The sequence below is a fragment of the Ictalurus furcatus genome, chromosome 8 (genome assembly GCF_023375685.1).
Source record: "Ictalurus furcatus strain D&B chromosome 8, Billie_1.0, whole genome shotgun sequence".
In the NCBI taxonomy this organism is placed as follows: Eukaryota; Metazoa; Chordata; class Actinopteri; order Siluriformes; family Ictaluridae; genus Ictalurus; species Ictalurus furcatus.
Window position 1 is genome coordinate 11,824,389 of NC_071262.1, and position 17,283 is coordinate 11,841,671.

The window sequence follows — 17,283 nt, forward strand, 5'->3', positions numbered from 1 at the left end:
CAAGCTGCTCGCGCTGAATTAAAGCACCAGTACACCGTTGAAACATTTAAATGAAGCCTAATTGACAAAAAAAGTATTTTATTTATATATATATATATATATATATATATATATATATATATATATATATATATATATATATATATATATATATAAAATCACAGAAATATATTTGTAGAGTAGTATATTTCATATCCAGTTAATGTTAATATATATAAAAAAAAGTTGATATTATATATTACCAGTTTGATGTTCAGTGATGAAGTGGAAATGATTTTGTTTGTGGTGAGTGAATGTGAGACTAACAGGAGGTTTTTTAGAATTCAGTCGATGTTAATATGAATTAATAACATTCAATACCTTAAGAAATCTTACTTTAATCCTCAGAATTTAGTTCATGTGTTAATGTTAATCTGAGTAATGTGTTTTCTGTTTATGAGACCAGTTACTGTGAAACAACTTGCTGAAATGGAGAGAATAAAGTTTTTTGTTGTTTTTTTTAAAAGCATTTCTTTCAGAATTGTGGAATTAATTATTATTAATTTAAAAGAAGGCATAAAAGGCAGAACTATCAGTATCGGATTTCACCCTGAGTAATTGGTTATCTGTATCGGCTGAGAAATTTTGTATCGGTGCATCTCTAATGTAAATGAAAAACTATATAAAATAAATAGCCTATATTAAACAGAAATAGGCCCATCTCTGTGAATGCGCCCTCAGTTGTTTTCAACAACAATAACTGATTGACTGATTAAAACTGAGTACAACTACAGGCTTTCCTCTCCTGCTTCACAAAATACACAGCTGTATTTTAACTTTTAATGTTTAGCAGTGTAAGGCCACCGAATTAGTTATATTGTGTTGGGCTTGGTGTGTGGGGTTGCAGCAGCAGCAGCATGAACTTTAACGCACTCTTTGTACTGATGTTTATAGTGCTGTTGTAAACAGTGGACGATATCTGAAGTGCTTCCACTTTTGGATGCACCCTATTTATGGCATTCTCTACAGACGACATTTGTTTTGCTGCTCATCTGATCTGATAAATATGAACCATCTTCAAAAAATTGAACCATTGTTTTTCTTTTTTACTAAAGCAATGTGGACCGGGGATGTGTCTCCCTCCATGTAACAGGAGAAATTGTGAGCGAGTGGGCGGGGCTGGGTTTAGGTACACAGGGAGATTAGGGGCAACAACAATCTATATTGATATAAACAATATTGTCTCACCCTATATTTCACTTAACCCTTGTGAGTTCTAATGAACATTTTTGTCTTTCTTTTTTAATCATTTTGTCTGTGTTAATGCAAACAGCATAAATTTTGCAAAAGGTTTTAATATTTCACCCTCATTTGCTTTCACAAATCTATTTTATACTAGGTATACAAAATAGTTACACTCAAGACCTTAAGGACAAAATGTCCCCATTGAAACCCATTCAAACTGAAATATTTAACCCCGGTGACATTTACACATAAAATCATGCATTCTGTGTTAATAGGCTTTTAATTTGTTGACAATGTTTCAAAACATTCCTTTTTTTTATTTTCTGAAATGTGTATTATTTTCTCAGATTTGGCCTATGGGGAAAAGACATGCCTTTCGTTTTTTCTGATTCTGCTCCTTTTTTCTGAGCACTGCAGACCAACTGAATAAGTGATGCAGCTATAATTGTGTGGGTGTTTGTGTTTGTATGGATATTAGAGTTGTGGTTTGTGTGTGTGTACTGAAAATTTCGAATGTCTGTGAACAGTTTGAAAGAAAGAATTTATATTATACTGGAAATCACAAATCACACCCCATGTATAGGAGTCAAAGAAGGTTACTGAGCTTTGAAGATTTTTGTATTATGTAAATAAACCAGCATTTAAAAGGCTAAAATTCTGAAAATGAATGAATGTTTGTAATTATGATTAAAACTGATGCTGGTAAAAAAATGTTTTAAATCGATGTCAGTCAAAGTGGAAAGAAATATTAATATATAATATTTCTATGACAGGTTTGTCCTTTATGGACATGAGTGGTAGGGTTTTTTTGTTTGTTTTTTTAATCTGACGCTGCATGAAAAATATGAACACATCAAAATTAATGTTGTTGATCACTGACATATCAAAGACTGTAATAATCAAAGGAAAAAATGCTGCTTTGCATTTAGAATATGGAACAATTACTATTTGTCTTTTTTTCATTAAAAAAAATCATCTGTGGCATTATGTAAACAAACCAGCATGTAAAGGCTTACCATTTTGAAAATGAATGAATGTTTGGTAAATATGATTAGAAGTGATGCTGGTAAAAGTGGAAAGAAGTATTAATATATAATATTTTTATGACAGTTTTTGGACATGCATATTTTTGTCCTCTGTGGACCCATATGTAACTTTTTAAATTGATGCACAAGGGTTAAAAATATACCATTTACCATCAGTGACAGTATGGAGCTAGATGCATTTTTAGACTTTATGAAAACAAAATGAACCTTTAATGAATTCAAGTATTTGAGTTGTCTTTAAATATAATTTATCTTTCATCTTCATTCACTGATTTATCCTGGTCAGGGTCACAGTGGGTCTGGAGTAAATCCTGGAACACTGGGTTGCCAAGTTGGAGAATTCAACCCCAAAACGGATGCCAGTCCATCGCAGGCCCCATCCACACATGCATTCATACCGGGGGGACATTTAGCTTAACAAATCTGCCTAGCTGCACATTTTTGAACAGTGGAAGGAAACCCACATGAACACAAGCTCAGGATCGAACCCCGGACCCTGGAGCTGTGAAGAAGCAATGCTATCCAGAGTGCCACCATGCTGCCCAATACTACCATTTATCCCACACTGGGAGTCGCACACATTTCGAGAACTTGAATATGACTTTAGCAATGCAATGCCAACCATGCCACTTCTTACACCTAAAAGGAATTTTTAAAAAAATTTATTAACAGGGAAATAGTAGTCAGCCAAAAGGGTGAGAGGAAAGAAAGTGAGCAAAATAAAGCTGGGAAAGAGGCATTGGTTTCATTAAGATACAATCAGGCTTGGAGAGATGTGAAGCTGCTGGACAGTGAGATAAGTGTTGAGAGGTGGGTGGTACATGTCAAACAGTGTAGCACACAGCCAAAACAGCCTGTAGCCAAAGAAGGTGTATCAATAGAGGAAACACCCCAAGATCAGGCAGCAAGAGAGCAGCCCATTTGATGAAGAGAAAATCAGTAGACCCTCTAGCAACACTCTTCTTTTCATTTATCTATCCAGTCCAAACATGCCTGGGCTGTTAAACACTGATGCGCATTCAGGACCATAGCGCAACAGTACAACCACTCCTGTAGAGAATTAATTTGCTCTTCCACTGGTCTTCAGCCAAGCTAGTATAAAACAAACAAATCTCATTCATTTTTACAACAAATGATCTGCTAACAGTTCTGTTTAGCACTAATTAGAAATATAGTTACAGGATTACTCCTTGCTCTAAAACCAGAGTCTACTTTTAACTGTTAATCTACATTAAAAACCTTTTTCAGCCCTCGCCCCAGATAAGGCATGCAAATAGATTTTCCACAAACACTCAGTGGCTGAGAGAGAAAAATAATGCTGAGAGGCATTTTTGTTTTCATTAACAATGCAGTTCAGTATAGTGCGCATATTCCAAACACTTCCCACACTCGGTCAGACTCTGGCTGCTTCTCAGAGCCTTCAGGTAGACGTAGCAAACGCCAAAAAATAGTAGCGGGCTGTAAACAAGTCCGGCCGTAGGCCCCTAATGCTGCAACCACTTCTTGCTTTTAAAGTTCTGGGTATTATTGCTCCTTGTGTACAGTATTGTGTACACTCTGGAGGCTTCCCTAGCCACTCTACTGAAGTGGCAGACAATGGAGGGTGCTAATGGCCCAGTGGCCTTTGATTTTTGGCCCCGAGGTGACAAACCTGCCATTAATGAAGCAAGCCACAGTAGAAAAAAAACCCAAACATTTCTCTAACGATGCTCTCTCTTCTCTACCAACACCTCTCATCTTATATTGCCAGAGGCTTGAGTTGACATTTCTCCATCTACTGACTGCTTTAGAGAAAAATCAAGCTTTTGCACCATATTCCCCCTGCTGTTGTATTGCTTTTAAAAACAAAAAGGCAAAGCTAAGCACTGGAGCCGTAAGCATGAGAGATATCACTAAAAACAATAGGAAGAAAATGGAAAGTAGGAGGACTGACTCAAACAGACCTGCTGAGAAAACACAGTATGGTGCTCTGTAGGGGCTCTTATTTGAGATCCAATACCATAAAGCACAATTACTCAGGCACATACATACATACACACACATACCCATGCACCGAATTGTGTTAAGCATAGGACACCGTGACATGATTCACTGCCTTCGCCTAGCCATCAAAGGTAAGACGATGTGCAGATGGCACATACGCACATCACACTTTTCAAACAGCTTAATATCCTCCAAGAGCACAGGTGAAAATGTGGAGTATGTGTGAGACGTGTGTGTAGTGAATAACGTGTGAAAATGGCATAGGTAACAGATGGTGAAGTGGAGGCCAGCACAGACCAGAGCAGCATGACGGCAACAGGATGGCCAGTCGGCCTCGAGCAGCATGGCCACAACAGAGCAGAAGCCACACGGCAGGACACCGAGCTTCTTCTCGCAGCTAGCTACAGGAACCATGGCCTCTCCCATCCAATCACAACGCCACACACAAAAAGGAAATAGAGTAGCGGGTGGTGGGGGGATGTATGGAGCAATGTTTTAACAGGTCTGCTCTCCACATGAGGTGCAGGGTGTGAGGGAAAACTGAAATCAAGATGAGAGGAGAGTAAGAAAAGTAAAAAGTCAGCAGGATAGGAATATATGAAGATGTAAAGAAAAGAAAAAATTAAGAGTAATAGGGCATGTCATAGTGAAATGAACAGAGCCACTTCGTTCTCCAAAGTAGCACTGAATAATTCAGCCAGCAGGTTAAGAGTTCAAGTGTCTAGTATGGAGTTCAGGCTCTCTATATTCCATGTGACATGCTCACATCATTTAATACACAAAATCTCCAGTGTGCCATTAAAACTACATCAACCTGTGACCTTTATGTGACTCCTCATACAGTAACAACATACAGATATGGGAAAAGTAGCACACAATGACAGGGCTAGGGTGTTGAATTAGCTAAACTCTCATGTACAGTTACCGTAATGAAGGAAGTAAAAGCTGTAGTCATGACATTTGTCCTGTACTGTCCTACAACAGAAACACAGGGGATGGTGGGGGGCGGAGGCCTGTAGCGCCAATGTTTTTAAATCTCCAGCTATATGTGTTGCACCACTTTTTTTTTTTTTTTTTTTAACACCTTTCAGTTATTTTCAGTCGATTTCAACCAGAACTGTTGAGAGGAGAAAACGAAGGATAGTCTAATCCTGGACGAAGCCCCCAAGTAACGTTAGATAATTTTCACCTTCAGTATCTAGTCTAGGATAATTTTGTATAGAAAAAGAGTCAAATTACCTCGGTCAGGATTGAATCCTTTTTAATGACAAAAGCTTTTAGTCTCAAGTTCCTTCAATACAGAGTATGAAGTGGCAAAAGCGAATTTCCTCATTTGAGTCAGTACTGTTTGACTTTATAAATCGTTACCCTTTCACAACTGTGTAGTATAAAAGTTTTCTACCTCATTTAGTGTCAGAGATTTTCCTGTGACACGGTCACTTCGGTCTTGCTCATTTGGGATGTTCACGTACATCGGGATTTCTGTAAAGCTTCTTTTTTGGCAACATTTATTGTTAAAAATGCTATACAATTCAAAAGTAAACTAGAACTGAATTGAATTGACTTGTAATGTATCCAATATTAAATGAAGCTCAAGGTGAAACTACAACTATGTAGGAAGAAAACACTGTATTAACTGAATGGTGTTGACCTTCCAGTTCATCAGTGAACAATGTGTGAAATGATGCAAAGAAAGTACTGCTTTCAGTCCTTGATCAGTTATATCCCTCAACATGCAAAGATCTAGTCCTGAAAATAGAAGTTGTCTGTCCAGTAGGCGAAACCCCAAAAATGCGAATATATTGAGAGAAAATTCTTTTCCACCGAGTCGCTCTCTCAAATGAGGAAACAAAATGTTACAGACAGTTCAAACATTGGGTTAGAGGCGTTAGAGAAGTTACAGCATAACAGAACATTTTCCATCACTAGTTTTGACTCATTTTGCAAGCTAAGCACTGCTAATATAATAACAGACCGAACATTAAAGGAAAGTTATTAGGGGTGACCAGTCGGCATCATGCCATGTACTGGCCTGCAGTTAATGGCGAATATGGTTTACTGTGATACCCGGTAACAATCATCTGTCAAGAATTACCTTAAAATTCTGACTTCACTTGACCTCCAGAGTGACACAATCACCCTCATCTCCCCAGTGCATGAGAAAGTGTGAGGATGAGTGACAGGGTGATCCTCAGTGCTCTGGCATGCCCTGCTCTTCAGGGGAGCCCAGCAGCATGTTCAGCCTCAGTAAACAGCTAAAGTGGCAAGAGATCCTTAATAATTAATGAAGGAAAACTCCCCTGACTGGCCAGAGCTCTGGCCACAGCCCATATCCTGAACACTTCCTTCAACCCACCCTTAGTGTAATCAGCCTTCAGTGACCATTAAACTGAAGAGAGAATGCTGCCAACAATGAATGATATCTAAAGCAGAGGAGTTAGCATGATTTAATGATGTTTCATCATCAGAACACACGAAAGGCTTCGTTCCAGTAATTGCATAAGGAACAAAACACAGCAGGTCATGTAGCTATAGGAAAATTATCAAAGACAAGGTATTGTGATGCCCCACAGTTCATCATTTTCCAATTACAGCAAATGCCGAAGTGTTTTATTCCTCTTATACAACAGCGGTTACAATTTTCTCATTTATTAAAGATAAACACATGTACTTTTTAAGCTTGAAATCATATGGCAAAAACTTGTTAATTTTATAAATATATTATTCATTTGGCAATATGTGAGAGGTTATAGACCAAAACATTACTTACAGTTATGTAGAAGATATAAATTGCTTTGACATTATGTCTATATTTTAAAACCAGAGAATTCTCACATAAAACCTGGCGTCGATTGCTTAACAAGACGACGCTGACGAGAGGGATAATGAATCAAAGACTGGATAAGAGCATCAAAAGGCCATATCATACACATATTTAACAAAATATCCATATCTTCACCCGTCTTCTGCTGCATCTGTGTCAGTCAAGAGGGGAATGCATTATGAATGAAAGGGCACTCAATCTGGAGAAAATCAATACTAACATGGTTCAAGTTAACTGCACCAGCACAGGGGACCCCGTTAGTCTGCGGTCTCGCTTCACCACACACACACACACACACACACACACACACACACACACACACACACAGACAAAGCACAATCATCATCATCATAACAATAATCATAATCATCTTTATCTACAGCCCCGTAATAGCATGCAAGCATTAACTGGCTCTTTCAGAGTCACAAAGAGCCAGATGCTTGCTTTTCATTGGAGACTCGATCTCACCACTACAATGCAGGAGCTCAAAAACAAGGACAGAAAGGGCAGCAAACTATTCATCCTCTTCCCATTTATCCACCCATCAGTATCAATCCATCAGTAAGTGTGTCTGGCTGCTGCTGTCAGGGGCCAGGATCATGAAGACAGAGGGTGATTGGGCATGGCAGACGGCTGCCTTCATCACGCCAGTTAGTTCCAGGTTTGTACGCCGAGTTTCAGTGTCAGAGTGGCAGAGAAACTGACTAGCATCTATTAAACAGTCTGACTCCTTTTCAAACAGAACTTTAAATGTAAGGAGTGGGAAAAAAGAGGAAAGAGATGCCCCTCCACTGCAGTCTAAGGCCATTGGCTGACTTCACATCTTGCATAAGGTGCTCAATAATGTAAGGTACTGAATGAAAAATACATTGACTGGATTTTAAATATATGGGCAGTTCAGGGCCAAGAGAAGAATTTCAGTACGAAGGTAAAGATGATGAACACAAACATGAAACGGGGCAAAGAGTAATGCCCATGGTGTGAAGAAGCACTGCGCTACAGAAAGGAAAAATGTCGGTCATTACAAGTATGTGTAGCACCACCTGAGTCCAGACATGTTTTTATAGCCTTGAACTTTACTGTAGTAACCATTTGAACACTGGAAAGCTGCTACACAATGTATTGCAATACAGTCTCCATACACAGGGGATATCACCTGGTCGGTTGTGCCTTTGTCAGTGGATGTTCGTGGACGTCCACTTCCCGGTTGGTCTGCAGCACTTCCAATCTTTTTGAATTTGTTAATAAGTTTGGTAACAGTGTTGTGTGTGATGTGCTTGCCATGTTTCCTGTTAAAGTTCATCGCAGCCTTGTGACAGCTTCCTGATCCATCCATGAGGATGATTTCAATACATTCTTCTTTTGTCACATACATACATACATACACATATACACACATATACATACATACATATATATATACACACACACACACACACACACATATATATATATATATATATATATATACACACACATACATATATACACACACATATACATACACATATACATACATACATGTATATAAATATACATATATACACACACACACACATACATACATACACACACACACACATACATATATATAAATATATATATATATATATATATATATATATATATATATATATATATATATAAGAGAGAGAGAGTGAGAAAGATTATTTTATACTGACGTACAGGACTATAAAATCTTTTCATTTAGTTTAAAAGGATTTTGGATTAATCAAGATTACAAGCCAATATCCACCCCATTTACTGTCTAATAAACAATTCCATTATATCAACACTTTTCCCTTAAAGTCTGCGAGATGAAGCCTAATTACAAGCGGTTCTGTGAAGAGAGGCTTAAGAAATAAATTTTGCATCACTTCAAAACATTCCTTATTTTCAGCATTCAGAAGCGCGATATGCCAGTCACGTTCGTTTCAATGCTGTGTAACTGTAAGCAGTAAGAATCAATTGTAAATTTGGTGCACATGCCATAGAAGAAAAACAACAAAACACTGCACCAGGTAAAATGTCCCATTTGTCCTTTCCTGCTTGTTTTACTGTTTTTCCCCACTAGTTTAGACATAATAATACACCATTTCATTGTCGTATTCAAGAACTCAGCGTTTACCTTTTTGGTGTGATAATCTGGCTGCTGGTGTACCTTTCCTGAGCTACGGTTTAAATAAAAATGCTAATGCACCCCATGCAGTGCTTGCTAAACTATCAACAGAGAGGCAGCCGCTGGAGTTACAGGGAATGGACCAAATCAAACGACAGACGGACAATTACACACATGAACACACAAAATGCACACAACAGTGGGTATGGTATTTTTTGTTTTGTTTTTTAGTAGAGAGCGCAAATTTTATGCATGGCAAAGCGTGTGATGATTGCCAGGTGAGATAAGCTAAGAAGGGAGGCGCAGATAGCTTTAATGGAGGATTTACAAGTGTTGCTGGAGGATTTGTAAAACGGCCACCACTACATGCTCCAGTGACAGAACTGGGACATACTGAACAACAAGGAAATGGTGATTTAGTTTTGATGTGAAGATCTCCTGTGCAGACCTACAAGAATAGGTGAGCATCAGAGCTAATCTACATAAAGTCAGAGGCAATGAGCATTTTGCAGTATTATGGGACATTTGCCCTCAGCTTCGCAGGGTTTCTCAGCTGTGTCTCTGGGGCTCTCTCCATCTCTCACCCTCACCATCTGCTTCCTCGGGACTCCAATCCCCTGCTCCACTGCTCCCTCTCACTCACAAACCACTAACATTCAAACTACGTGCTATTTCACGGAATAGCTGCCACGCCACAATCAATGCAGTATTCCTTCTGGAATTACTATTCGACAGACAAGCACCATGTCTGAGAGATGAGGTATACCAGCATCTTCACTCCAGTATTAACTTTCCACTTAGCATTGACCACAAAAGGCAGTCAATAACCAGAAATTATACTCATGTTTTATTTGTGCCTAAATGACCCATATTTATTAAAAGTGGAACAATAAATATAGAGTCCCACTTTTTCTCTTGTGAACACTAAAAATAGATATGCATTTTAAATTATTTACTACTTTGTCATTTTTATTTGAAGTAAAGAGTTCAATAAAAGGCGAAACACCTCATGTTGCACCTGCCGTCAGGAAAATCCCCAAGCATGTGAAAGCAGGCAAATTCTAGACACCCTAAGGATCTTTCAGTTGTTGTATGTCTGGGAGAACCCTTAAATGTTCCATGCTGGAACCATTCCAGTATAACTGATTTAGAAAGCCAGAAAACTGGGGCAGTATTAGGTCAATGGTTAAGGCACTGAGGTTTGGAAGGGGTTTATATTTCAGCATTACCATGCTTCCACTGTTGAGCCTTTAAGCAAGATCCTTAACCCTTCAACTACCCAGCTTCATCCTGTCTCAGCTGTAAGTCACTTTGGATAAATGAGTCAACCAAATTAGTTCAATATAAATGTAACAAACATCTACCTATCGAAAGAACCCCTGAGGAACTCTTAAGCCTAGTGCACACTACACAATTTTACTCCAGATTTCCCTGTCTCAGACTAATTTTTGGGCACAGTGACTACCCCTCATCTCAACAACATGCACCTGCAGCAACCACTTGTGTGTGAACGGTTCAGCAATGCAAAGTGTGTAAGCGAATGCTGGCGCTCTGATATTTTCAAGCATGTTTGATTTTATCGGCAATGAATCATGCAGTGTGAACAGCTGAAGAACAGACACAGCCAATAAGAATCTGAAAGGAAAATCGTATTCACATGCTGTAATGCATAGCAGATTCCTGAATCCAGTTTATTATCCATCTATTTGCATGGGGGTGAGGGCAAACTGTAAGCACAATCATATGTCTATAAAAAAATATTTGCCATTTCATACTGACTAGGAAAACTAAAAGCGGTGTCATCAGCAAAACTAAGAACACAACATGATTCCTGATGACGTACAGCATAAAACTAGCTCCTTTTTTTGCACCATACTTCCAGTTCTCTTTGCAGAACAGATATCTCCCCAACCCTGCACCTCCCCAACCAATTCATCCTTCACAATTGTCTCTTATTTCTCTTTTTCTTGCTCCATACAAAACAGTATCAGAAAGTCATACGATGCACAGCTCTCGCATTTATTTTCATAAGAAAGCATGATTTGGGGATCCAACGAGCTCATCTGTGATCAGAAGTTGTCTAGTGTGTGACCCTCATCTGCGAGCAATTGTGTAGCATGCTCACCCTGACGTCCACCAACAACTGATTGCAAGAAATTCGTCATGTAGTGAAGCTGCTCAGCAATTTTGAGTTCTGCAGTGTGTACTTGGCTTTAGAAAACAGAGTGTACTGTGTGTCTATAGGCTCTCCATCCACTTCACCTCTGACCAGGATACAGTTTACTGAAGATGAATGAATGAATATACTGTGGATTTTACAATTGTACTGCTATCAAATCAAAAGACATTTAATCCTGGGACATCTACTGCAAATAGGACACAGAAAATGTGAGTTACCTGAACATGCATAAGTTCCACTGATTTTTGTCCCAAGCAACAATGTCAAGTGAAATCCACCCAAAAACACCCTATACTAAAATCTATACTTTTTTTTTAATGGGCTTCTCTGTGGTCCTTTGGATGCTTTACAGTTCTACGTTTCCAAATAGGTGCTACTTTTTCTGAAAGGAAAGCTGTTCTCCCAAGGACATACTGAAGAACCTTTAGAGTGCTAGTTGGAACCTGCCTAAATGTATACTCATTATATATATAAAAAATTTTTTAGAATATAATCCATGTATTAGGTAGCTTGGTTTACTGCAGTGTTGACAACATTTCAGCCTGGTCTAGGTGTCTACAGCCACAAAAACAACCATAAAGCGACCAAGTTGGAAAACTAATTATAAGTTGATTGAAAAAGATCCGATAATGACCAGTCTATTCACGCTCATCAGGCAAACGATGCACGAAGGGCTTGTTTGTGAGATGACACTGCCTCTTTTACCACCATTAAGCTATTAAATTTACCCCAGGCGACGAGAAAACAACTTCAAAACCCTTGCATGTCTGGCTGTTATTGTGTTAGGGCAAAACTTCCCCAGAGAAGTAAATTACTCCAATGATTGAGTGAGACAGGCAGTATTAAACATGGAGTATGGCTGCACAAGAGCAGCACTTCCAAAAAGGAGGCAAAAACTAGTCTTAAGGACTTAAGAGTTTAGACATGCACTAATGAGGATAGAACATGCTGTGCATTAGGGTTCAAGTCATTACTGTAAATCTGACAACTCATTAACATTGAGAGGGAAGATGTCTAATTGCAAGACGTGTGACTTAGTGGGCCTACTTGTAGAGTCCAGGAAGTAAATGTTTCTCATAATTAAGGCTAATTCAGAGGAGAGGGCATAGGGTCAATGATGTTAGCTAGTTATGAGATTTTTAATGAGATCCATATATAATCATATTCACCAGGGTTACTCGAATACTCTAATATCCAATGCCCTGCAGAGTCTCAAGATTTTAAAAATGGAGTTATGAAAGTTGGAGTGAAAGACCACACCAAAAGTTCCACATTCTCCCTATATAACTTCCTATAAAATCCTATATCTCATCTTCTCTACTTATAACAGAGCTTCAGCACCCACTGACTACTAATGTCCTTTCTGCTATTCAACAAGTCCTACTTCTAGCCTGGCTGTGTTGCACAAAATTGAAACCACTCAGCAGTGTGTGTGTGCCACATGACTGCTATACCTGTTAATTTTGGGGACTTCATGAGTTGCCAGATGAGCTTTTTTATGTCAAGTTTGCATTTACATCTGATAGTAGTGTTAACCTAATTCATACATTCACTGTAGTAACATTGGCAGGGTCACAGTGGATCCAGAGTCTTGCCCGGAAACCCTGAGTGAGTGGCAAGACGAGCATACACACCGTATAGGACACCAGTCGGTCTCAGGACTGGGTTAACCTAATGTACTTGTTAATTTAATTTACTTATTAACTTATTGCCTTCCTCCATTTTTGCATGACAGACAAGCAGCAGCTCGTATAATTTGAGACTACAGTCATAAGAATAAAAAAATAAGTACACTACATGGAAATTGTTGGCGTTTGAGACATATATGGACAAGCAAACAATCCTCTTTGAACCAATGCCTATTAATAAAGGTGATGAACTATTAAATGACACATACAATTGACATTTTGTATTAATTTTCACAATTTCAGTTAACAAAAAACAGATCAGTCACATGTAAACATGAAGTACACTCCTACATTTATCACACCTTCAAATCTATAAAATGAGAATCAGGCATTCAGGATTGGGTGTCAGTGATTAGAAACTACTTACGGAGTTCAGGTGGAACCTGTCTTATTTATACCCCTCTCATATCTAGTGTCTGGTGTTTCCTTTGCTATTGAGGTATGTGGTGTCATCATGCCCAGATCTAAAGAGTTCTGTAAGGCCTTCAGAAAAATGTTTGTGGATGCCTATGAGTCTGGCAAGAGATTTAAAAAGATCTCCAAATTATTTTAAATACATCATTCCACTCTAAGGAAAATCTACAAATGGTGCAGATTTCAAATGAGTGCCAATTTGTACAGGACTGAATGTCCTGGCAAGACCCAAGAGCAGACCGTCTAATGTAAAAAGAAGCCTCCAAGAACCCCAAAATTTCATCACAGATCTGCTAGTAAGTCTTGCAACTGTTGGTGTCAAAGTGCATACTTCTTCAATCAGAAAGAGATTGCATAAATTTGACCTGCATGTGAAGTGTGCCAGGAAAAAAAAAGGCTTTTGCAAGATTACAGTTTGCCAATGAGCATATAGGCAAAGATCAGGCCTTTTGGAATAATGTGCTCTAGACAGACGAATCAAAGATAGAGTTGTTTGGCCATAGTAACAGCAGACATGTTTGGCACAAACCAAAGACAGCTGTTCAGGTGAAGTACCTCATACCACCTGTGAAGCACAGTAGTGGAAATGTTATGGTTTGGGGTTGCTCCACTGCCTCAGGGGCTGGACAGCTTGCATTCATTGATTCAACAATAAATTCTGCATCATATCAAAAAGTGCTTGAAGTTAATGTGAGGCCATCTGTCCAAAGGTTGAAGTTGAACCAAAAGTGGACATTTCAACAGGATAATGATCCTAAGCACACTAGCAAATCCACCAAGGAATGGCTCAAAAAGAAGAAATGGAGGGTTATGGAATGGCCTAGTCAAAGCGCAGATTTTAATCCCATTGAAATGTTGTGGGGGATTTGAAACAGGCAGTACGTGCAAGAAAACCCTCAAACATCTTACAACTGAAAGAATATTGCATGGAAGAGTGGTCAAAAATTCCAGCAAGCCTGGTGGACAATTATGCAAAATGCCTACAAGAAGTTATTTCTGCTAAAGGGGGCAATACTAGCTTCTGAGTTCAATATGTCAACAAGTGAACAATTTCCATGGGTGGTACTTATTTTTTCACATGAGTGTATGTGTATTTGTCTAGCCCTTCAAAACGTTTGTCTGGTTCTTTATATCTTGGACACAAACACGTCACACCCATATGCGCGTCTTCCAAAAACTGTCGGAAGCAGACAAAGTTGTGAGCACACAATTGTATATAATGTCTTTTTATGCTATAGCATTACAAACCTGTAATGGGGTCTCAAACCTGTTCTAGATTGACAATGCTCCTGTGCACAAAGCGAGCTCCATGAAGACATGGGTTGCCAAGGTTGCAGTGGAAGAACTTGAATGGCCTGACAAAGCCCAGACCTCAGCCCCACTGAACACTTTTGGGATGAACTGGAATGCTGCACAGGCTCAAGTATCATAAGTGTCTGACCTCATTAAAGCTCTTATGGATGAATGAGCACAAATCCCCACAGCCACGTTCCAAAATCTAGTGGAAAGCCTTCCCAGTAGAGTGGGGGTTGTTATAACAGTAAACAGGGACTAAATCTGGAATGGGATGTTCACGAAACACACATGGGTGTGATGTTCATGTGTCCACAAACTTTTGGCCACATAGTTTAGCCTTTAAATATTTCACACACAACTGGGGCTTTTCGGGTAATGAAATGGCAATTTAAAAAAAAAAAAGTGTTACAATTTATGTCTAGAAAAATTGAAGCCTTAACACAAAGCCTACCTTGTGAAAGGATAAAACATTTCACAGATTCAGATTTAAGCTAGGATGTGCGGAGAATAAAAATGAGTTGTAAACCCTGATGCTCCTAAATGTATCATCATGTTTGTTACTATTTCTAGTGAGCAGTACTAACTTACTTGCTCCATACATAGTCTTTCTAATTATACATAATTGATAGACGTGAAAAATTCAACAGAGAGCAAATGTCTTGCATTTACACCACAGGAAATCATGAAAAATCTAGTATCAAGAAGTATTCTCAGCATAAACAAGGCAAACACAGACTTAACAGGAGTGAAACTCTGACTCTCCTTTTGTATTACAATCTCTGGTATGGGAATTGCATGTTAATTTGTTTTTTAATGAATAAAAGATGGTGTAAATTAGTCCTGTCTTTAAGCAGCTAAACAAAGCCTGGACTAGCTTTAAAAAAATCCTCCCAGGCTGAGCCACATTAATTAAGCTGTCAGTCACTATTAATGGCAAGTAGGGTACAAAAAACTGATTAAGATTATGATCTTTATTATTGTAGTATTTCCATTATCACTAATTAACCAGTAATTTTTTTCTTCAAAATACTTGTTTTAATGAGCATGTTGTTATTTTAACATAAAACAAAAATGTGCCTTCCTGTAGATGTAGGTTTTAAAATGTTATTTATCAAAGAGGAAAAAAATCACTGTTACCCCAATGATGAATTTAATAAAAAGTACATTTTCCAATGGGGCTTATTTACAACTAATTAAATAAGCTTGGGAAATAGGGTGTACTTTGTGCTCGTTTGCACAGTTACTGAACAGACACCTCTACCTGGAAATGTGAAGAAAATATTCATTTGTCAAATACGACTAAACAGCTAGGAATTAAATGGTAAGAACATAACACCCAGCTTATGTGACAGGGTGCACCCTTTCTTCATACTTACTCTTGCTCTAAATATACCCAAGAAGATAAAGCACAGTAAAACAGAAAATCCTGTGAGAGCGTGTCCTCGTTGAGCTTCTTCAAGCTCTGAGCATATAGCGCCTTTTTTTTTCCTCTCCAGGTTCTCCTAATTAAGTAGGTCATTTGATGTCAGAAATCTTGCCTAAGGGCACTGTAGTAGTATGCAGCGTATGCGCCATGAGGAACGGTTATCAGTATTTGAGTCAGATTATAAAAGGTTTAATCGATGTGTACGAGTACACCTTTGCAAAATATTTGCTAACACATACTGTGAATAAAGCACACTTGCATATTCAGCTGGGTTTTTTCCTCTTTTTTTTTTTTTTTTTTTAAACGCCTGTGTTAAGAAATTGTAAAAAGAATGGAAAATGTAAACCGAGCTGTCTTGTGGACTAAGAGGCTTATGCGTTGTATCTACAATAAAGGACACAGTGTTACTAAATCCAACAAGAGCAAAAAGTGAAAAGCTAAGAAACTGGCTGTGCCCAAAAAAAAAACAAAAAAAAAAATGTGCCATGATGCAAGCGACTTATCATCAGATCCACGGGAAAGTCCCAGTGACAGAGCCTCTTAACTTTTACGATTGTTTGACAAAGTTGACTTCAAAGGAATGAACCTTTAGCTGTGTTTTGCGGCAGCATGAAAAAGCCAGGTTGGCTTTGGGAGGGGCAGCAGGGGCTCATGGGAGTGAAGGACGAGAGAGTAAAGGAAGATTCTGGAGTGGAGAAGGGGAGCCCTTTCATCTGTCTCAACAGCAAAAACTACAAAAAGATAAAAAGCAATCGGGAGAGTAGCAGCGAAGATTGCAAGCAAGGCTCGCTATTCCTCAAAGGACGATGCCGGGGCAAAAAAGAAGAGATAAGAGCAGGCTGTTTTAGAGATTCTACCTGCTTGGGGAGTTTTTCCTGGCCCGTCACTGAAGCAATTTGCATTGAACCACATTCTTAAGTAGACAACGGTCCAGCCACCACCGGTGCTTCTAACACTAAAGCAATTACCTGAGGCTACCGACTAATACCAAATAAAACAATTTGTTTAAGCGACAGGTCAGTGGATCCATTATAGGTCTGCTTATGTGCATTAACCTGTAAGATAACTTACTCTACAATCCCTA

The 17,283-nt window shown here is 38.6% G+C and overlaps 1 protein-coding gene across 1 annotated transcript in view; it reads right to left on the reverse strand.

Moving 5' to 3' along the window:
- The window catches only part of gpc3 (glypican 3), a 125,089-nt gene that overhangs the window by 91,696 nt on the left and 16,110 nt on the right, over positions 1 to 17,283 (reverse strand). The gene's annotated exons all lie outside the window — the stretch shown is intronic.